The 24,893-nt window shown below is 37.4% G+C and overlaps 1 protein-coding gene across 2 annotated transcripts in view; it reads left to right on the plus strand.

Moving 5' to 3' along the window:
• The first annotated feature begins 354 nt into the window (after positions 1-354).
• grik4 (glutamate receptor, ionotropic, kainate 4) overlaps positions 355-24,893 on the plus strand; it is a 389,008-nt gene continuing 364,469 nt past the window's right edge. For both annotated transcript variants that reach the window (XM_079885109.1, XM_079885112.1), the window contains exon 1: positions 355-929. The gene's annotated coding sequence lies outside the window, so the exon portion shown is untranslated. The remainder of the gene's footprint in view (positions 930-24,893) is intronic.

Here is a 24,893-nt window from a genome sequence, read left to right on the forward strand (position 1 = left end):
TAGTCATTTTAGTCAGAACAAATTATTGGATTAGGCTATGTCACAAAGTTTCCGAAGTCTGTAACACGTTTTGAAAGAAGTTTAGCCTATTTGTTGAAATATGATTGATCACTATTTTTAACAGACTTCTGAGGGCAGTAAACAACAGTAAACAGTGTGATATTTCCAAAGAATCGTTGCAAATATTTCGTCCAACAAATAGGCTAAAATAAATAAATAAAATGGAATCATAAGCGGAATCATTCAATTATTTTCTATTCCCATCCGTATATTTGCCAGACTAACTTGCATTTAGATCATTGGTAACGAAATCCTACAAAGTCAGAGATGCTTTGAGCAGTGTGGGAGATCGTGTGTGTGGAGAAGAGAGCAGCGTGAAGGAGTGTGCGCTGTATCAGTGCAGGTCCTGAAGCAGAAGAGAGAAGAGAGCAGAGCTATCGGGCTCTTATTACACGCGTTTAAAACCGCTATTTAAAGGTACTCATCCCTGGAAAGAGGAAGAGGGAAAGTGAAAGAAACAGAGCAAAAGAAGCCCTCCAACCGATGTTTGACTTAATTTGACTTGAGAGAGGATTCATTTATTTCTCACTGGGATGCGGATTTTCCCCTTCTTTCCTTGACAGCGTGCGTTTGCCCCGCATCGCTCACATCATACGGATATATACGGAGAAAGAATTAAGATGAAGTGGCCTTCGAAAGTAGTTTTTGACGGCGTACCGCCCGCTAAGGTTTTATTTTTTCTTTAATCGTGTTCAACAGCGTTGCACCGGGCACTAGGGAACGGCGGGAATTGATAGGGCACGCGCGCAGTGCTTATAAAACAACAGCTGATCAGTGAAGCTCACATCAAGCCAAATAAAACACCAACAGAAGAATAAACACCATTGATATTGTTATAGGAGGCACAACAACGGCGATCTTTAAAACAGGTAAGACGATTCGCACCATTGCTTCATGCAGTTACGGTCTATTCTGCATTTAGTTTTTTTTTTCAACATGTGATGGATTGGATTGCATGGGAAATTGCTGTAGATCGTGAGACTTTAATGCTTTGTTTGGGTCATCATTTTAATTTTGTGGACACACGACAGAATCATAGATAGCCTCCTGAAGCAGTATGCCAAATCGGCTATAAATCCGCTCAACTTGAATATCGTGTAGGCTACAATTTGAAACATTTAGGAGCCTTATTGTGTCTCAAATGAATTTTAAAGTAAATTAGCACATCCCCCCCAATGTTCTGTATTAGTCACAGCAACAATTGATAGTCAATGAACACGGCATGATTTGCATGACAATTAGACCATTCTTTGAAATAATTTATTGCATAAGTGGTGCTTGTTTAATCACATTGAGCACGGGTGAGTTACAATGACAAAATCTGGTGTGCTGTTGCATATGCATTCAGATTTATGAAAAAAATCACCATAGAAGAGAATGACAGACAGAATATGAAGAATACGCATGTGACGTAAGAAACTTATAGACTAATTGATTTGCTCTATGACTATAGTGGTTTCAAAGTCAAATATTGAATCTTAATCTATTAAAGTGACATTAACCTCAGTTATATATGGACTACAACGGTTAAGGTGGTTCTGTTTGTTTTATAGGTGATATGTGTGCTCAAGTCACACGTTACAATGCATTGGTGTGTGCAACATGTGTGCCCTAAACTTTGCAGCATCTGGTTCAGCTCTTACACAGAATGAAACTGATTTTCTGAACGACTTGCAATCCTCCTTGATAGTACTGAAATAAGGATGAAATTGAGGGCTTTTGGTTGAAGATAAGAGGGTGGAATGGGTGTTATTTTTGCACCCCCTGGTGGATAATGGTAAGTGAGTCTGTGCTGTAAAAAAAAAAAAAAAAGTCGGTTTCACAGTTATTTTTTGCTCTCAATGTGTGAGTTTACAACACAACGCTTCTTTTATAACTATATGGATATTTCCTCCTTTACTTAATGCAATACAACTTTAAACTGAACTGCACGCTATTGATGGGAATTTTGATTCATCTCAGTGACTGGAAACTTTTGAATTTGTGTCCCTAAAAGATTCTTTCACTCATAAGCTCGGGTGGCCTTTCTGGCGGTTACATTGTTAGGCCATTAGGTGGCGATAAGTGAGTGTTTTTTTGCTCTATGGTCTTTTGTGTTTTGAACGAATCATGGAGTTGTTCACTCAACCGTTTCACAGACTCCCGAGTCTTTTAATGGTTTGTTAGAATTTGCGAATCTACAAATCTAACAAGAGGCCTACCCCAGAAAGAGAGTTTTTTTTTTCTATACAATTACCAGCAACAAGACAATTTCATTATCATCTCTGGTGTTCTCCACTGTTTAGTACAACAATTATCAAGCTGTTGATAAAAGCAATAGAAATAACAACAATTGAGTCTTTTCACATTTACACGTTTCTCAGAAGCGGAAGTCTTCATAGTTGGGTAAATCTTTATAGCGGTGAATCAGAGAATAGGCTACAGTACATATATTTTTTTGTGTTCCCATTTGCGCAAATAGCAAAAAAAAATAAAATAAAAATAAAATTACATAGAGATTAATAACGGCAGTCAGAAGAGAGAGAAATATTCAACTTTACCTTCACTCCCATAGCCTTAAAGGTGAACTAAGTAACTTTTTTTACCTTAACTGAACAGCTTCGGAGTCATTGGAATGGTTATATTACTTATTTCGGGTTGAATGGTGGTCGTTTCGCACCCCCCTGGTGCCCGTGAGCGGAAAATACGCACTTGCAACTTTGAGCCGGCGGGCCGCCGGCCGCCGCGTCAGGAAGTCTCGCGTGATATCAGGTCTCGCGATGTAAACAATTGCTTTACGGCCAAAAGAAATCTGCTAAAATGCTGTCATTATTGCGCTCCCTCACGCTGTTCGAACCCGAATGAAGAAGACGTTTTAAAGACTGTCCCATCTGCTTTGATGTTGTTGATCTACTAGCCTCTGGTGTCTGAGAATCACCAACGAGTTTTACAACAGTCTTGTCAAATATCTATTCCGAAGCTGTGGGGGGAGCTCTAGAGAGAAACCTGCGAGCAAAAATCGAGAATACAGCGAAGAAATCCCGAAGCTACATGTACTGAGTGCTGCTTTAAACAGCAGCTTTAACTAGTTTTTTTTTGTAATGAACACGGTCAGTAAAAGGTGATGGTTCTCTGACTTCACTCTCTTCGGTTACCCTTTTGTCTTCTGTTATTTTGGGTTGCTATTTTATTTGTTTATTATTCGTTTGCTTCAGTTTAGTTTGGAGATTTATGTTTGCAGGCCTGTAATTTGGAGTGTGTATTTTGTGTTTGTGTTAATTACGTAGCTTATTTTTTATTTACGTTTATGTTCAGAGTGGAATGTTTTCTGTAGTGATGTTTTCTCTTCTTTAGTTATGAGTTGTAAACGTTATTTTTTGTTAATAAATACTTATTAATTCGCTTTTGTTCTCGTTGTTGCCTCCCGCATTTGTCGCGGCTCAGAGCCGGCTGTGACGTAATATAATACAAATATAGTGTTATAAATGTACATACATTTAAAAAAAAAAAAAAAAAAAATATATATATATATAAAACGTTGCAAGATTTACGATGCTGATGACCGATAAAACACGTCATCACAGTCTGTGTAAGGGGTCCATCTATAATAACTGTGTAAATATATTAAGAGCTTCAACACTGTCGTGCGTTGTTTTAATTCTGTATGGTGGTCATTTTTAAGCATTCATAATTCTCCCACCATCTGTCTCATCTTATTTTGAACGAGATTGATTAATTTACAGAACTGAACGAACCATACCTCTTCTCGTTCGATCGGCAGATCTTCATTTGATGCCTTGGTTCAGTGACAGTGACAGTCCCGCTTCAGAGCTGGTAAGTCCCGCCCCTTCCGTTAACCCCACTGGACCTCTAGGTTGAAAAATCGTCAATGCAAGTGAATGGGAGAAAATTATTATTTTCTGGTCCCGTTTGAATTGTGCCATGAATGTGAACATATGTTGTCTGTGAATTTTTTATATAACTTTTCGTGTAAAGAATGCTACAATTTAGCGGGTAGAAGTTTTATACGGTTAGACTTTGTGTGAGAGCACTTTGTGGACTACAACTCTTCGCTGCTTTCGACGCGTTTGAAACGTCACCACCATTCGCACACGGACACTAGCTCACGGATCCCGCTAAACATGGCTGTGTCTTTGGTGCACTTCACCGCCTTCTTTCATGGAGAGGACAAAATCGTTGAGGTTGGCGAAAACCACGGGTAAGTCAACTTTATGGGGTGACGTCACATAGGCGACATGTAGTCTTTCTCGTTATGACTCTTCCACAACTGCTAGCCGAAGAATCATACCATATACTGTCAAACTCGTAACATGAAAAATTATATAAAAAATTCACAGACAACATATGTTCACATTCATGGCACAATTCAAACGGCACCAGAAAATAATTATTTTCTCCCATTCACTTGCATTGACGATTTTTCAACCTAGAGGTCCAGTGGGGTTTTACGGATGGGCGGGACTTACCAGCTCTATTGAAGGGGGCGTATGTAGCTGCAACCAATGAAATGTTCCTTCATAGCCTGTGCTAAAATGCTATTGGCTTGTGCCAGGGAACGCGGTAAATGCGTCTTTAGATCAATATGAGTCAGAAAACAATTTGTTTACCGAAAAGATTTATGAACCAAAACAACTCCACTTTAATCGCCTGCTTCTCACGTCGTTTTATTAGTGCGGACATTAACAGGTCTTAAATTAAATCTCTATATCCAGCAGACACCTTCACCATGTTCATCGTCGGTATGAAGACGAGATAAGTGCGTAATTTCTTTGATAAAAACAACTTTTCACCCATCAGGTTAGTGACACCCATACGGAATCTACCCTTTTACATTTTCTGTGGTGATTATGAAGAAAATTTAAAGTTAAACATGGCCAAATATCTTAAAAAATATCAGAAAGTATATTAGCTGTAAGTGTAATGGCTATGTCATTTTATATTTACATGCTCAAACAACCAAAATTGAATTAATATATATATGGTAATATAACACTAGAAAATATATCTGGCAAAATCTGAAATGTTTAGTGTGTAGAAGTGTTCTGCTGTATATCAGAGGAACAAAGACATTCACTTTATCTCATTTATTATTTACTGGAATATTTATGTTGCATGTAATAAAGTCTGCAAAGTAAAGTCTGCTGCAGGCATGAGCATGCTTGGATGGCTTTCCAGAAGGCTTCTTTTATCGTCTTGTTGCAGAATTGCTTGTATATGTGTTTTTTCCCCCAACAGACTGGTATAATAAAAAAAAAAAAATCAGCACTGGATAATCAGCATAAAATACATTTTCTAACTTGGTTTTCTGTCCGTCTGTATTTGTGGCATACGTTTGGGTCAGGACTACATGTTTGTCTGAACAGTGGAAGGCCAAGTTTAGCAAACCTGTTTTGAAAGTTATTATTTTTGCAATTCTGTTTGGTGCTGCTAATGTACATTAATGTTTTGGCATTGGCAATGAGTCTGCTGTAGTTCAGTGATATCACAACATTCACAAGCATGTAATTATGGCCAAAGGTGATTGAAGCGAATGCTTTTTGGACTGGTACTGCTGATTTGCATTTGTTTTCATGAAAAGCCCGTCCCTATAGACAGAATGTGCACAGCAACTGAACAAACACGATTAAAAGGGCACACAAAGGCCCGCACAAGTTTGGAGCCTGAGTGCCTGGCTGCTGGTAGCACATATGCACCTGACAGAAAACAGAGGAAGATGCATGATCTCATTGGATGCCTGATCAGTTGATGGATAGGTCATGGAGAAGCACAACTCTCTGTTGTAGTGAAGGTTAACCAACATGGTGTGACGATTTGTCTGTTTCCGTGAGAGCGGTCTCCACAGAATTGAGACAAGGGCATCATTCAGCACTTTCTGTGTTGAGGGCCACTCACAGGACATTTGCCAATCTGTCCAACACCCATGAGACCAGCCCTTCACAAACTCAACACTCCATTTTCCTAACTAATGAACAACCTTTTTGTACAATAATTGATTGAAGAACTGTAGTGATGCTAACAAACATGCTTCTGTGATTTCTGGAGTATTTTCAATAGGGATGCACCTGTTGGTCTATTGGTTTTCAAATATTATAGTGTCAGTGTGTGTTAACATATATATATATATAAATATATATATATATATATATATATATATATATATATATATATATATATATATATATATAAATAAAGTAATCGGTCGATTATTGCTGGAGTCAGTAAAAACAAGAATATGTGGACATCAAAAAATGCAAACTCAGAGTGGGGGTTTAAACATTAATTTTGTAATAGCGATGAACAGTTTGCATATTTAGAAACATATTGATGTATTCTCCTGTGTTGGTGTAGATTTATAAATGATTTACCTTACAAGTCTGATGTAATGGCGCCCATTGCATTCTCATATGAAAATTATAAGCAACCCAAACTCACAGCAAAAGGACAGTTTATGTGGAGCAGCATTTACTGTGAACGGAGCCGCTCTGAGACGCACATATTCTACACGCATGTAAGTAATTAAAGCGATTATATTAAACCCGCAGGGCATATATTTTAATTGAATCGCAGCCTTTGTGAATTCACAATAGCGCTATGCTATGTGGTTTTTACATCGTGCAGTCTTAGAAAACAGACTAATAATGCGGTTCATAGATTCTCGTCCTTGGAATACACCACTTCTGGTTACTCAGTGCGGTAACTCAAGGATTTGAAAAAAATTGAGTACTCAAATTGAATCTAGGAATTGTGACAGGTGACAGCCCTAATTATATTTCTTTCACTAACACTTGTATAATGGTGGACTATCAATAATAATTGTAAAAACAAAAGCAAGCATTCAAAATCATGAAATGATAAAATCATACAGAATTGGCTGTGCTCTTAGAGGCCATTTCAGAATCCATATGCCAGTCAATGAGTAGAATATAATGTCACAGAGCATGACATATCCATATCCATCCCCTGTGTCTAGTATTGATTCTGTGTGGTCAGTGGTTTAAGTGAATTTTCCAGACCTCTCCTTCAGAGCAGCCCAGCGCAGTCAGTATTTCATAGTTAATAATTACTGGCACAAATCAGTTTAGCCCAGGTGAATGGCTGAAAATTACAGCTACTATGTTATTTTCCTTGAGGCTTGCACAAAATATAATCCTTTGCGGTTTATTTAGCTTTATTATTATTGTGCAGCAAGACTTTTGCACTTTGTATAGCACAGAGTTGCCACTGTTAACTCCTTGGCTCATGAAGTATCATAACAGTAGACTTGAGAGTTAGAATTTAGCAAGATGTTATTTACAGACATTTGATTTCAGTGTTTTGGCTGTCGAGACTCGAGCACATTCTGAATGTCACCCACCCTCCAAAAATGCCTCTTTCATGTTGCCCTGGAAGTTTCAGCTGTCAGATGTGTCTCCAGCTGAGTTTCCTTTCAAGGCTATTCGAGGTCACATGAGCTGCTTTCCCTGCAGGATATTCAAGTCTCTTTTTTTATCAACTTTGCGCACCACCTTTGTAGCGCATCTCATCAAGCTCATGCCTTGTCGTTGCCATGACAGCAGCACCACTTCAAGTCACTCTTGTGACGAGAGCGAGTGACGTGCATATATCCTGTAAGACATAGTTGAGTTTTAAGTAGTCTAATATCTCAGAATTATCAAATATGCCTCTGTCGACTGTGAGAAAATGGTCCAAGAACCTTTTCGAGATCAGCAGATTCCCTGCAGCAGCAGGAGATTCATAATTGGTGAGTGACTGAAGCATCGTACATGATCATCTAATGCTTTTGCTTGAACGAAACAGTTCTGCGCTCGCTTACCCAAGACGCAGGGTGAAAATGAGGGATTGTTGTGACTTAAGGATGTGACATCTTCTAATTGACTGATAAATTAAAGAAATGTGTTTTTAGAACGACCTTCTGAGGTTTTACATAAAACAACCTAGAGGCAAAACAATCTTGGTACAGTAACATCTAATTTCAAGGGCCTTGCTTTTCAACTGCTTTCTTTTAAATGTTGTCTTATCATCCTGTCGTGATTTTTTTTTTTTTGAGTCATATTTTCCTAACATGGTCAGCCAGGAAAAAAACAGCTGTACAAAAGATTGTTTCCTTGTTTCTAATTTTGGCAAAATGTTTGCCAATTATGGTGTGAAATTGCTTGCTGTTGTTTTTAGATATGGCTGCATGATAGAGGAGCAGGAGCTTGGCTTTCATTTTTCCATTTTCTGTTTCACTGATTCCTTCAGTTTGCCAGACCTGAAAATGAGCATCGTCGACATCAGTTCCCTCATACTACCCTCAGATTTCACCGCCTGTGTGTCCATGAGCCCACAAAGCCTTGAAGATTACATTGCATTTTTTTTGGTACATCTATATAGTTTGAATTATTTATATTTTGATACCAGGCTGTCAAGCAGGTAGTCCCAATGATCACTCACTTCATCAGTTCAACAGCGGTTCTCTCTTCCTCTCTGCTGGTCTTAAGTCGATACGTGGAGATGTCTGTACACCTTTGAAGGATTCCACCTCCGCAAATAAGCTTCCAGGCTCAGAGAGAAGTTCATTGGAGACAAATGGTGCACATTTCACAGGTAGGCCTTTTCAACCGCTATGATTTGTTTCATTGCTAATGGGGGCTGAAGTACCGGGGCCCCAGGCCATTTGCTTTTTGGAGTGGCAGTCTGAGCGAGAGCAGCCAGCATCTCTTAACAGCTTTAAAAAAAAAAAAAAAAAAAAAGCCCTCAGCACCAAGTGAGTTCCTCACAGACTGGGCTTCCAGAAGACTTTCTCTTTACCTCTCCTCATTACCATACACAGGCTCTACAGAATCTCTAATGCCCACAGGGTGCTTAACACACCACAAGGGTGACTGCTGAAGCTGTCTAATTGGCCGCCCAGGCAAAGCCATATGGAAGCTACCTGGGTGATTGACAGAGGCCATGGAGAAAAGGAGATCCCAAGCAGAAGGCTGGATTGTCCTGGCTCCTTTTTAATCATGCCGTTCAGCATTGTCGATAAGAGATGTTCTGAGATTAGAGTTCAAGGAGGACGGCCTTGTGCCGCGACTGTGGGATTTACTCAACATGTGGAAGGGATGGCTGAATCAGTATTCAGTAAGGAAGAGTAGAAGGTTACTGCTGAAGGCTTGAGCCTAGCCCTCTTCTCCATATTTAGTATGAAGATAACATTATTTAGTATGCAGATCACATTATTTTTGTAGAGTGCAGCCGGACTTGTGGATTTGCCACAGCGTTTACCAGTCTGATGTAATTTATATGCACTACCATTCAAAAGTTTGGGGTCAGTAAGATTTTGTACGTTTTTGAAAGAAGCCTCTTTTGCTCCAGGCTACCGAATCAAAAGTACAGTAAAAAAAAAATTGAAATATTATTACAATTTAAAATGGTTGTTTTCTATTTGAATATATTTTAAAATGTAATTTATTCCTGTGATGGCAAAGTGTAATTTTCAGCATCATTACTCCAGTCTTCAGTGTCACATGATCCTTCAGAAATCATTCTAATATGCTGATTTTGGGCTCAAAAACGTTTCTTATTATCAATGTTCAAAACAGTTATTTTTGTGAAAACCGTGATCAAAAACCTTGATAAATAGAAAGTTAACTGGCACTCTTTTTTTATTGCCTTTCTTTCATCACATATCTTAATAATCATCATAAATTACGTATCATTCAAAAGCTTACGAACTCAAAATTCATCATGTGAAAACCTTTTTGAATTTGAATGTTGCGTAACCATGTAAACGGTACTTTAAATTATTTTAGCGGCCCCTCCACTAGTGGGCAGTGTGAGGTTTCATATTACAAAAAAACTACTTTATAATCAAAACCTTTTCGAATCCTGATAAAACAATATTCAAGTCTCAAGATTCCATATTTGGCTATTTTTGATAGAAGTGATATTTGGACAGAAATTTTTTTACTTTGTTACAGGAGAATGCTTCAAAAAAGAATTCAATAGAATGTTGGTGACACCCGGTGGATATTTTTGTTATAGCGCATAAACACAATCTAATAGTAACTTAAATTTTTGTAATATCAACTTCAAATTTGGAACACACAGTGTGGTTAGATATATGGCTTTGATTTTATAGTAATTTTATAATAGAATAATAATGTTTAGTACAGTACATTTGATTTACAGTAAATTTAAACTTCCATAACTTTTTCATACTTTCATTTTTTGAAGTGCTTTTACTTTTGCAAAAATATGCAGAGTGTCTTCTTTAAAACTCAAAAGGGTAAGGGGTTAAAATAAAGCATTTATTTGAAATAAGAATCTTTTGTAATACTACAAATGTCTTTACTGTCACTTTTGATTAATTTAATGTGTCAAAAATCGCACTGACCCCAAACTGTGAGTGGGTAGTGTGTGTATATTTACATTATTAATATTTTATTTCCTAAATGTGGTTAAATTCTAAATGTGGCTTTGCTGACCCCCATTTAGTTACCATAGAGTCTTAAGAATGTACTGTCCCAGTATTACCCCCAAAACTCTGCTCTGTCCATTTCATTGGATTTTCCCCAAGTTCCCATGTTTTTGTTTTGGATAAACACCGGTGCCAGTTCATGTCTGGCTTGTGACAGGGTCATTATCTTCGAGGACTTTGCTGGAATAGTGAAAAATGTAAACTGTTCTGGTGGATCTTTGGACAGCACAAGCATGTGATGGCAATATCAAATTAGTGCTATAGCATCCTACAGTTTATGTAGCATAACTGGTTTACCAAGCAAGCACATTGTGACAAGCCAGAACGGTATATCAATATATTGATATACCGTTATGAAATAAAGATAAAACAATTAGCCAACAATTTGCTTCTATATGCAATTCATTCTAGTAGCTACCACCGTTAAGAGATTAATGTGAATCTCAAGGACATCTGCAAAAACAAAGATTAAAGATTTTTGCAGAGAAGTTAAGATTAAAGTGCAACAAAGACATCAATTATGGAAAAAAGATACAAAACAATATTGAAGGATTCGGATGCTGCAGTGGGCACAGTTGATTCAATTAGCAGGAAGTGGAAGTGACATCAAACCACAGACACTGGCTAGGAAAAGTTGTCCTTCAAAAACACTTTCTGCAGTTAGACTTAAAATGGCATTTGAAATGTTTAGTTCTGAAATGTGACATTTTATTTGCACAATATAAGTGCATTAAGCCCTGGAATGTGTATTAAAAATGTAAATAACTTTTGATTTCATCTTGACTTTAAAACATTGTTACTGTTATTAAAGCTAAAACTATTAAAAATAGTTTTTGTTTATTGAAATTAAGCTGAAAGAAAATAAAATGTAAACATTAGATGAAATGTTATCATTAGATAAAAAATACAAATACAAAATGAAATTCAATAATATACAAATTAACAAATACTATAATATTATATAAGTAATGCTAAAATAAGACTTACTATAATCTTAAATTCTTTAACACTTTTAAGAAACTTTTAGTGCAAATTGCTAATAATATTCTTCTTCATCTGTGCATTAGTTTGTCCAAACTCAGAGCCACAGTTTAGCCAGGGTTTTTCCTGGTTCAAAACAAGGCGGAGGTGGTAAAATCCTGATAATGTATTTTAATAATAAGATAATTGAATATGTATTTTTCATAGACCATCATATACTGTGTTTCCCACAGTATTTTTGTGGGTGGAGCCCGGTACCTCTAGGGGGGACCGGGGGTATGCCCCCTCGGAAGAAAATTTTGTACATTTTAAAGATAAATTCATTAATCTGGTGCACTTTGAGTCACCCGAATCCACTGTTGAAAATAAATAATCCACCCGCCAACCACCCAAACCTATGATATTCTTGCATCTGATCATCACATTACAATTATTCAAATTCTCAGTGTTAAGCATGATAATATGGTAACATATCACACTGAAGTTGGCTGATTTAAAATGAACATTTATTTAAATTAAAAGTACTTCTTTTGGCAAAATTACATTTCCTTAATAGCCTAAACAGAGGCTTTACTCACTCCAAACTTAAATTGTCAATGTTTCATTACATCACTGTTGGAAAACACTCTTATCAGAATAATTTTTTTACCTTTATAAAGGGCATTTTTTCCCTTATTTTATTAAATGTATGCTCCATCTTTCATTTCAAATTCTTAAATTTGATCAATACATTCAATTAGAATAATAAGACACTAGGCTGTTACAAATCAAATTACTGGTAAATAATTTACATTGAAAAATTACAACTTTAAATGAGATTATGAGGGTGCAAGTGCAATTCTCTTTCACTTGTCCCTTCAAAAAAAGAAATAAAACACACGTGTCCCGGACAGCGTTAATGCCGAGCCCTGATATGTTTTCCTTGATTGGTTTTCTCTGAAGAGAATTACGTATTTGAAAACGAAAGTAAAAGAGTGACGCACGTTCACTGCGTTTTACCGTGATGAGAGTTCTGTGTTTTTATTAAACTCAACACATTATAGTGATTTATTTGTCATCCACTCTCGATTAATTGGAGTGTTATGTTTTTATTACTAGGCCCGCCCGACCCGCGGATTATGATGATCTGCGCAGCACTATTGGCAAACTATACGGTTTGAGAATGGACACAGGTCGGGAACCCGCAACAGAACTGTCACGGTGGAAAAAGTATTTCTGAGCATGTGACTGTCTGTCCGAGTTTTGTCTAGAGCCGGAGGCGGCACGAAATTTGACGGAGACGGCCGCCTCATAATTCTCTATGCAGGAAAAACCCTGGTTTAGCTTACCAAAACAACTTGTTATTTTTCAAATCTTAGACATGTATTAAAACCCAACTTTGATTCCTTCTTTGTCATGCATACATAATGGCATGGGATAGTGCAATATTGAAGTCAGGCACAGAGGGAGAAGGCAGCTCATTAGTCACCGCTTCCCCGAATGTTCAATTGTGTTACCAGATGCTGGGCCTCATCGCAGATCTCATCTTTAATCAACTGGAGAGCCAGAACGGAGCCTCTCTTTTAAACTGATTGTTTAGAGAAGAGTTGCATTTAATGGCACTCACCCTGTCATCGCTTGCTTGCTCTTTCACTCGTTCAGCAGGACTACAATGCTCTGGCGTTCTTATCAGTTCAGCCCTTTATTCCTGAAGCGAACGTGACACTGGGTCGACAACATTTGGCTTCATCCACTTAACCCCAGCTGCACGATGACAGCTTAGATGGGTGTCCCCTCTCGGGATAAGGATACATTTACCACTCAAGTGGATCGGGGCAAGTTGGGTACTTCACAAAATGGAGAGAAAAGCTCCATCTCTGTTTGTTTCCCGCTGTGTATCAATGTTGATTTCAGGTCAGAGCAGTGAAAGAAGTCGGCTGTAAGAGCAGAGGAACGATGCACAGCCTGGTGTAATTACCCTTTCCTGGTGAACAATTCTCCGCTCTGATATATAGCCCTGTGTGTGTTGTATAAACATTATGGCCTTCAATTATAGTCCTGTGGAATCACCGCAGGAATCGTTGGTCTAAACACGGTCTTCCGACCTGACCCTAACCATTACTGTATATAGTTGCACATGGATTGTGTTCCTCAGTTTGTGAATCCACCAAAATGGACTTAAAGTTCGTAAGATTCCAAAAATCTTTCAAATTGACTTCATTATATACTAGGGCCTGAATTCCGGTTTGGAAAATGGAGGTGAATTTTTTTTGACAATTTTTTAAATTACATTTATCTCACCTAAATGTTTGCTCACTCACTGTATTTGTGTTTTTACAATGAGGTAGTTGCTTAAGAGTTTACACAACACAAGGAAGCTTGATTTCAATCTTTGAATTAAATTGAAAAAGTAGCACAAATAAATACAATCTAATAAAGATACAAATGAAATAAACAAGTTTTTTTTGGGTAGGTCTAACACTAGTATTCAGGTACAGAAATACTACAAAAATATGAAAAATATTTTATCAAGCCCATATTATGCCCGTACAGAGTCTTGATTTTGTTTTTGGGGTCTACAAGCATAGGTTTTCATGCTTGAATGTTCAAAAAACACATTATTATTTTTTACTTATTTTACATTGTGGCAGCACCTCTCCTCCTAATCTGTCAGTAACGCTCCGTTTAGTTCCTGTCTCCATAGAGCCCCACTTTCTGAAAAGTGCAATGTGCTCTGATTGGTTGGCTGGACCAGTGTGTTGTGATTGGTCAACTGCTTCGAGCACTTTCGGAAATGTCTTTTTTTTTTGTATATATTGTGTTTTATATTGTGACCTGTACGTACCCGGAAGAAAACTAAAGACTAAAATCGAGGCGTTTCAGGGAGTTTAGAAACAGTGCTTACTGATATAGAGAATAACTCCCTTCAGAGTGGACTTTGTGCTTTGTAACTTTGTAGAACCTTTTCATTCTCTCAAACAGCAAGATTACACACTAAAGAAAGTTGAAGAAAGTTGAAAATGTTAAAAAGCATAATAGGTCCTCTTTAATTATCTGAAGAACCTTTTACCACTATAAATAATCTTTTGTGCAATGAAAACGTTCCATGAATGTTAAAGGTTCTTCATGGAACCATCGATACCAACAAAGAACCCTTTTATTTGATGGCTTATAATGTTTTTGGATTAAAATGGAATATTATATTAATATTGTTGGCTTACTATGTTGCTTAATGTGTCACCCTGGACCTTGCAAAGGTTTAAAGGCACAAATAAGACACCTAATTACTGTGTTGCAACTATAATATCTTCCAAGATCACAGAGCAATGAGCCTAATCAGGAATCTCATTCAGCCATTTAATCAAATGTGTTTGTGCATTGAGCACACATTCACACATGATGCTTTGTGACTGGCTAAAAACAGCTTTGAGGTATTGGCTCACATGAGCATCTTTTAACAAAACACCTTTGATGTTATAAATTTATATTAAAAATGGCAAAATATTGGCAGACAAACTATCAGGCTCCAATATGTTGTACATACATGTAACTACATTTGGTTAAAGTTGCGATGAAACAGAAACAGCGTCATCTTTTTTCCAGCATTATGATCCATTCGAGTGAAAAATATTGAAAAATATGGAATAAATATTGAATAAATCAAATATGGAATAAATATTGGAAAATAAATGAAAATGTTGGGTGGGACTTGAGACTTCTGTTCATCTGTTGTTGATTGGATATTTAGATGGGACAGAAGATCAAATTTTGATAAAAAATTTGAGGTAAAAAAAAAAATGGTTTAAAATAAGATCAATGAGTGAGTTTTAATTTCACGTCAACTTTAAAATATTAGGCCTAATTCAGGAAATCTTTTCCTTGCACATCAACAGTTTTCTTGGATCTCAAAAGCTTCTGCAGCAATGTAATGTGAGATTTGTAATGCAATGTGAGACTTTTTTTTATATCATGTGCATTAATTCTGTGTGTGTGTGGTTTATGCCGCTTGATTCTTGAAAATATGGCTCTGGAATGAATAAGTTATTAACAGGTGAGAATACACATAAGTGGCAGCCTCTGTATGGGAGCTGGCACTCTGTAATTGCCTTTAGTTTCAAGATGGCAGGATACGTCAGCTCCTAATGGTGTTTCAGTGTCCCATAGCATACGCACTCCACTGGTATATCTGTCAAATTAATGAATTGTCTAGACGCATAGGGATTTATGTTAAATAACGGAGGTGGAATGCAGGTAGCACCTACCCTGATGTGTCTTCTACATCTTTTCATCTGCTCTTCTCTACTTTACCGGTCTGTCAAATAGCTGTACCAGAGCATGCTGGCACACAGGCTTGATTGATCTTCTATGCTTGAATGGAATTTCCTCATTTTCCAAACACTAGTCCAAAAAGGCCATTCTCTGCCACGTTATTTGTCACGAGAGCTGTTATCTGTGTGCGTAGTGAGTTATTTCTGTGCTTTTTTGGACTGCAGACGGTAGTGTGTGTAAGAGAGCATAGGCTGTTATCATCGACAAACAGTGAAGGGTGAAATAAGTGGGATGCTTCAGGCGATTCTCTCTCTCTGTTTTACTCGGTACACTGTGTCTTTACAGTCCAACTCCTGTTCTGTTTCTGTTCCCCCAGTTTCTTTTGCACATGCCTCAGTAAACCCCACCATACCAAATTGTGTCTGTTTTCAGGCCATCTATCCATCTATCCATCTATCTATCTATCTATCTATCTATCTATCTATCTATCTATCTATCTATCTATCTATCTATCTATCTATCTATCTATCTCTCTTTGAAATATTATAATAAAAGGTATACTTTTGAAGTGTTATGTATTGTATACATAGTATATCACTATGTATAAAAAATCACAAGTAATTTTATAAGGAAATTTATTACCCCTTTACATAAAAGTTATATAAACTTAAGAACGTAAAGCGTGGCTAAGGCTATGTTTACACGGAAACGATCTGAAGAGAAAACGCAAAAGTGGTGTTGCGTTATCACTTTTTTATTCTGCGTTTAGACGAGCGTTTTGGGGGGGAAATCTGCGTGCATATGGTGATGCAAAATTGTGTGAAATTCGATGTAGTATGCACTCCAGGCAGCTAGGTGGCAATGGACCGGTGATCGGTGCCTTCACTGTCTAGCATACTTTTGCGTTTTTACCCTTTAGACGGGAACGCGACGGTGGAGCGTTTTTAAGATTTCCACTCTGGAGGGTGGTTTCACTTTTTTGCGTTTTTAAGGCCCAAAAACGCCGTCGCCGTCTAAACGAAAGGCACATCTGATAAAATATTTTTACGTTTTCACCCGCGAGCGTTCTCGTGTAAACGGGGCCTAAAAGTCAGCTCCGTTTTATAATAGGGCTGGGACAATACACCTATTTCCAGATTCGATACTATCACGCTACTTGAATGCTGATATGATATGTATTGCGAATTTTTTTTTAAGAGTTGCGATTCGATATTGCAATATATTGCAATTTTTTTAACACTAGACCATCGGGAAAAGTTAAATCATGATGAATCAAAATGTATAAGATGAGTTATATTTACAAAAACAAATCATCACATCTTTCTGACTTTTATTTCAGAAGCATCATACAGTACTACATTCTCTTGAATAAATTATTCAATAACAAATACATTTTTTAACAGTCACTTGTCTCCACTTAGTGGCGAAACAATGTAATTGATAAATGTGTTATTTTAAAGCTGCCGTCGGCAACATTTTTTTTTATCATATTCAGTGAAAACGACACTATAATCCGACAGAACAATATAAATAAGGTGGTTTTAGAAAAAAAACCGAACTTCTAACTCCACCTGGAGCGTGGTTTTTTTTTGTGCAAAAATCCACCGCTCCCGGATCATCGGGTCCAATCAGCGCAGGGGGGTGTGAGATCTGACTGTCAATCACAGGTCGTGCACACGCCACAGATCCCCCCTCCCTTGCGCACGTTACAATATCACATGCACACGACATGCCTGAAGTTCGCCTGAAGATTGTACGAAGCGTGATGGCGGAGAGAAAATCTACTAACAAGCTTCCAATTACTCGGTTATTGCTATCTATGGATAGATTAGCCAGGGAAGCCTACCTCCGAGTCCATGGTGTTGATTGATGCTGAAGAGACGGACACGTTCACAGAAAATCTGGTGCACACGCACTGACGAGCACGACCTCAATGGGAGGGTGCTCGCTGGTAGTGGGGGAGGGGCATGAGAGTTGTAAACATTCAAAATTTTGGCTAAGTCGACCCAATCTGCCAGACTTGCCGACTGCAGCTTTAAGCACCAAGCTGCTATCGTTGACATCAGTGTTCATATTTGAACTTTAAACTTTTATCCAAGTACTTCTATGATAATTTGAACTATTGCATCACAGAAATAATGATACTATGAGGTTGAAAAGACTGTTTGTGAAGCTGTTTCATGACAACTCTCTCCGGGTCAGCGGCAGCGCCAACACAGCTTTGAATGTTGCGATATGATTTTGTCAAAGTTTAATAGACAGACGAATTGAAAGACCTCTTGGGTGTTTGAATCGAGATCACAGTCTTTTAAAGTAGAATCGTGCAGCTCTATTGTCTTATCTCTCTCTCAGCATATGAGTAGCGCAAGGGCTTTTCAGTGCTTTCAGTCTCACGTCTCTTCTCCACGCGTCCACTTGGGATATTACATCACTCAACTCTCAAAGATAACGACACATTTCATCCTCTGTTGGAACGAAAGTGGCTAACTTCTGTCAACCTCATCTTCAAGCAAGGACAAAAATAAAGCAAGTGAATTTGAATTAATATCGATTCTGGAATAAAAAAATCTATTTTAGAATCGTATAAAAAAAAAAACAATCGCGATAGCTGAGTGAATCGTTTTTTTTTCTCCAAGCCCTATTTTATAATATTACTTTTATTGTGTTTTATTGTGTCTTTATACTATGTAGCTGTGAGACTTGGACTGATACTGGATGTGTCATTATTTGTTGTGTAATATAAACCTTTTCCAATAAAAAGTAACTACGACGTGATATAAAACCTACAGTTATGATGATATAAAATTACTCATACCCCAGCATTTTACTATCTGTAGCACTGGAAGGCAAGTCTTACTGAAGGGCACTGTGTTAAATCAAGATTGATTCTTTCATTTGGGAGGAGCACTCAAGAATCAAGAGGCAAAGATCACCAGTCTTTTTTTGGATCCTTGGCTGAACCTGAGTTGTTATCATTCTCGTGATGTCAGATTTTCTGTTGAAATTTGGCCAGCGAGCCGTGAGTCAGAGCGGCGCAGCTGACTGTGTGGTGGAAGGCGGGTGTGGGTGGTCTGCGCTACTGTATGGCGACTCTATGTGCCAGCCTCATCTCCATCATAATCAGCCCTGCAGGCACGAAGCAAAAATTGCACCTCACACTCTGCTCATCTTATGAGGTCAGGAGGACACACTCTCAGATCTCGCTTTCATCATCCTGGGAAAGTCAACACAGGATAAAGAAAGCTAGCAATCTTCTGCCCACCCCTCCTCCGGGAAGGCTGTCTTGCTCCTATTAGCGTGTCATTGCTCTGCTAATTAAACCCACAAAGAGAATGTAAGGACAGGAAGTGGATATGGCGCTTTTTGTAAGCAATTATGATTGTACCTTTAAACGGCTTAATTTGCAGGAAGGGAGGCACTGGGTGTGATCTTCTGTCCAGTATTGATTTAGGACTTGTGATGTCAGCACAGTGATTACTCAGCCTCAGTCTGTTCTAAAGCCATCGTTCTCCAGCACTGACCTCCATCTGCAGGCTGACACATCCAATAGTCAGTCACAGCCACTCCTCCAAATGACATTTTCTGGACCTTTCTTTACTCTTCTGTCCTTTGATGTACCCACATTTCTAATTACTGCTGTTTGCTGAGGCACTAGTGCTCAAACTTGCCATGAATGTGAATGAAATCTTGCTGCTTGTTGTGCGGTGTGCTTCTACTTTTCTAAGCAGTCAGACAATTATATATATATTAGTGTTGTCACGATACTGGAATTTCCAACTTTGATACGATACCTTGAAAAATATCAATATTCGAGACCATTTTCGATACCACGGGGAAAACTGCCATATACCCCCATACAGATCATTTATTATCTCATAATTTTTTGATAATTTTGTTGCAATTTTTTGGGATTAGGCTAGCTGGAAAATTGCAAAACAGATTTTGTTTTTTGGTAGATGAATAGACAGGCAAAAAAGCCTAATAAATTTACATTAAAGGAAAACACCCCAGCCAGAGGATCTTAAAACTTAAAGGCAGACTGTTTTTAGAACACCCAACTGCATATCAATCCACTAACAACCAGATTTATTATACTTCTTAATATTTTATTTTTGATTCTGATTTTGGCCTTTCACTATGGCTGTCAGTTCAAGTTTAGTTAGTTTTTTTCAGTGTCTGTAGTTTTATTTTTTTTAATTTAAGTATTTATTGTTTATTTTAACTATTTAAGTTAATGTGCTGACTTGTATCATTTAAACAGGTTTAACAGCAATACATTTCTTTGCAGTATACCGTTATAGTCTAGTGGTTTATCATGTTTAATGAAGGCAGGTTGTAAAGGTTTCCATTTTTATAATTTGTGAAATCAAAAACTGAAATACATTTTTAGAGCTTATTTTCATATTTTATTGAATTGCACAATTTTTACACTGAGATTTTTTTTTATTTTGATCCATTGAAAAGCTTTTTAATCAGGTTGAGTTCATTTAGCCTAGTTGTTTTTATGAAAAATTACAAATCTTAAATTTGTCTCAATTATAATCTTAATGCCAAAGCCAAAAAAGCTGTTATTGCTTACAAAAAAAAAATACATCTATATATATATATATATATATATATATATATATATATATATATATATATATATATATATATATCTTTTGGTTTGAAGCCATGATAATGTATTTTAGCTTAATTTTTTAATTAAGAATTTCTATTTCAGATCATTATTGATAATACTGCAAAGAGCCACTCAGAACACCTTAGCAACCACATTGAACACCCTAGCAAATTCTGCCAAGGGAAGCAATGCTTATGTTTTCTTTCATCAAATGTAAATATGTAGTTATTTTCAGTTTTTCCACATACAGTATAGGATACATATTTGTTTCAGGACAAATGAGCTCCATATGTTCATGTTCAGGCATGTGAACAAAGTTTGTTTTAAAATGAACTGAAAATGTTGTCTGGCTCTTACAGTATCATGATTGTCGGGTTTCATCAAGGTTGAGCATCAACATCTGTTGTTTTCTGAACCGGCGCACCAGAATGGGGGTTAAGCCAGCACTAGTGGGCTAACAAGAAACAAAAACTGTCTGTCTGGTGTGGTTTAAATTTGCTCCAGAATTAGGGATTTGTTTGGCATTCGTTCTATGTTGTTCCATTTTTGTGTTTTCTCAGATGACTTGCATTGTTAAATTTGCGAACCATTGGGTGTCTGCATGTTCAGGTTTTTGTCACTCTCAGTGCTATGAGGAGTTTTCTGTTATTTCTCTTAAAAGCCCCGTGCCTTGTGAGTCCTGTGGGGTTAAGAAAGGAATTTAATTTGCTGAAGCAGAGCTGGGATAATTTAGCACCGTGGAATGAATCACATCTGAGGTTCATTTTCTGGAATGCTCCTTTGAGATACATGCTGAGCCTTAGAGATGGCTGTAGAAATGGACATTAAAACACAGTGTAATGAAGACAGAGTGCTCTGAGAAGAATGGATGTCTCTCTCACTCTCCTTCTCTGTCACACATAAATCCTTTAGTTTCTCCAACTACAGTTTGTGTGGGATGTCAAGACAATTTAAGTATTAGCTATCAATAGGTCACAATAAGCCACTGGTATTTGTCTCTGGCTTATGCTTTAATATCTTGTTTGAAATAGGATGGTTTCTCAAGCTCTCCATTGTTGACAAGGAAAACAACAATGTGTTTTGTACCAAAAAGGCTTTTGTGGAAAATGTGGATTACTGCGAGATCCTCAGAGATAAAACCTTCCGTCTTTGATCAAGGCATTGACATAAAACCCATCATTCTTGGTAAATATTTAGTGGGATTTTTTTCTTTTTACTGCTCATAGGTTATTTTTTAATTGAACTTATCAGTTTTGTCTCTTTTTTTGGATCAACTTTGTCTAAGTTGTTTCTTCTCAAATTTCATAGCCTACATCATAGCATAAGCCAAATAATTTGGTCTTGGTAGACAGTTGATTTTGAGATATGTCTTTTAATTGCAGACTTTGGTACCTTGGCAAATCAGTGTACATTGTGTAACATTGCTGAAATATCTCACTAACATCATATAATTTTCTTTTTTTAAATCGTAATAATATTTCACAATATGAATGTTTTTGTATATTTTTAATCAAATAAATGCACCCTTATTGGTGAGCATATTGGTCAAAATTTTGAAAAACATAAATAAATTCCTACCAATTGCATTTCCTAGACAGATCGACAGCATTTTTGACTATTTTATTAGGTCTCTAAGACTTTGTTCCTGTAAAAAGACCACAGGAAATATTATGTTTTTTTTTTTTTTTAATATAGAATAAATGTGTGTGATGTGATTTTTACTGGGGTTATATATAAAATACAGTATTGTTCCGAATATACCTTTTAAAGATGGCATTTAGGCTATGTTTTTTCTTTTCTTTTTTCATTCAAAAGGGTCCACTGAACAGATTGATATTTTATCAAAGTAGCTGAATATAGTGTTTGTTCAAACAACTTCATACACATTAATCTGACTGCATTTATTACATTGTTCTGTTTGTTCGATAAAAGATATAGGCCTAATGGAGCTGAGCTATAATGGAAAATATATCTTATAATTGCCACCAAACTGGTCGCCTGAAGCTGGTCAGGAGGACAGGAGTCAGAACTCAAACAGGGAAAATAATTGCAGTCGATTTGCTAATGAATAGTTAGTTACTCATAGTGATATCAATTATAGAGTCTTACTCTGTTCTTAGAGTTCAAGTAGATATTTGTTTTAGAGTGAAATGTACTGAGGCAGAACTAATAAAAAACACAGCAGTGCTCTGGCTTTTTGGCTCTTTTTTCTGGTCAGTATCATTTCTTTTCTTTGTTTCTCATTACATACTGATTGACTTGAATACCCACGGATCCCTGCCTAATTTTTGTTAGATTTTGTGGGGTGATAAGCGCAGCCTCTCTGAACCTCTCTACTAGTGATTATTTTTTATTCCCTCAGTGTTGAAATAAAGTGAAACAACCCATGCAATAAAATGGCAAAGATTTTAATGGATTATAATAGAAGTAAATTGACTTCTTATATTAGATATCCCATTTTTGTTGCCAAGAAAACCGCTCATATTTCCTTTTTATGCATTTGAATACCTTTTTTGTGTTCTAGTGTGAAAAATGGAAAATCCTGTGGGGTGAGAGATGGGACTAAGGGCTCTATTTTATTTTTGCCCTTGAAATACACTTCTCCAAAAACTGACCTTTTCATTAAGGCATGCTTCGGAAAAAGGGGAAAGTTACTGGAAGAAATGGAAAACTTTCTTTGATAAGTAGATGCCATTTATATTATAAAATATATACAAATATCTCATTTAACAGGTGTCTAGGGAACATGTTTCATTGTATTATGGCTTTACATTATAATGTTTCATTTCATTGGTCGGTCTATCTGTTTGTTACTTTATGTTCATTTTGGTTTAAATGGAAAAAAAAAATGTAAAACCTTTAAAAAGAAAGTATAAAAAAAAAAAAGAAAAAAGAAATACACTTCTCCAAGGAGTTGCTTTGGTGATCGTGAAGTGAAATGCAAACCTCCTGCTGTTGTTGACCCCCTGACCCAACACTGGGGGGCAGATCAGCCAAACCAGAGTGCCATTTTTCTCCATTGGTCTGGCTAACCGCTGCTGTGAAATGATGTTCTGGCGTACTATTCGCACTACAATTTGAAGGGCCCCCACACTGGTGTGTTCCAGCCAGAAGCTCATTATTCTCACTTTGGGGTCAGGTGTGCTTGCTACTCAATGCTGGCTATTACAGGCGGTGCCCCCTCCCAAGTGTCAGATGCTGTTGTGTCTGTTGTCGGATCTGATTTGTCACCTGCATCCTCCTTGGGGCCCGGTCTCCCATAATCAAACTACGGCAGGATTATCCACCCCATCCCCAGCTCCAGGTGGGCTGTCACAGCAGCTTTATGGCACGTCCGCCCACCACTGCTGCCCATGCTGTGCCGTGGCATCGTTTGAATGCAGAATGTCAGCGCTAATGCGGGACGGAGGAGCATTTCCCTGCTGAGTTTCGATGTCCATGGCAGCGGGCTGGCGGAATACCAGCGTTCTCTCAGTTGTGTTGTCCAAACCTCTGTTCCTCAGCGAGTCGGTCCCCTTCCCAGACACACTGACATTTCCTCTGTGCGAGCATGTCTGTGGCCAGTCTGTCCCTTACAGCCTTTCATGTTTAATGTCAAATAAGAGCTTAATTGTGCCATCATGGCAAAATTGATAAAACCAGGCCATTATGTCTGGCTGTCCAAGCACTACGCTAATGAATGGCCACAATTAGCGAAGACTTGGTGAGTCATGGCGGTCCATTCAGGCAGCAGAACATTAAGTCCACATAAAGAGCAATAAAAATGGTAGATAAATTGGAAATTTAAGTCATCTCGTTTCCTCGTGTCTTCATTCCGCTAGGGCCTGGTATGCAATAACCTATAATTTTCACGGTTGCATAAAGTAGATGCAATTGTGTATTCTAGTAAGTGATGTCAAAAAGGACTACGAGATTTTTGCACAAACCAGAAATGTAATTTCAGCATTTACTTTTCATTTACTCAAGGAAATGCCTAGTGCTCGCAAGGATAGTCCGTACAGTAAAAGCAAAACCGGTTTGTGTAAGGAACAACAACTTTTTTGCCATTTTTCCTCTGATAATCTCCTCCTATCATTTTGGTAGAGTCGTTGAATCTCACTTGCATTTTTCAAACTAAAGTTGTGATCAGTGCAGTAATGTGTGATTTTTTTTTTTACTACTTGCCCTGCCAACATTTTTAATGGCCCCGCCACAAAAGAATGATGGATTTTTAATTTTTAGCAAATAATGTGCTTTTATATTTACTATAAATACGTTTATTTTGGAGTATACGTTTAAGTTGATGCAAAACTTTTAGAAATAGTTTGTAGTCTTAAAAGTATCAGTAAGTGTGTGCTGAAAACTATCACAAGTACATTTACATAAACTTGCATTAGGCCAGCAGACCATTCCTATTGCAATGGCATATGGCATCACTGACATCAGGCCAGGTGCCAAATGTTTAGAGATGCCATTTTTTTAAAAATTGAGATTTGAGAACAGCAACTTCAGAAGACACACAAGTCTTATGCGCTCTTTTTTTCCTATTTGGAGCTT

This window comes from Squalius cephalus (genome assembly GCF_949319135.1).
Source record: "Squalius cephalus genome assembly, chromosome: 11".
Classification (NCBI taxonomy): Eukaryota; Metazoa; Chordata; class Actinopteri; order Cypriniformes; family Leuciscidae; genus Squalius; species Squalius cephalus.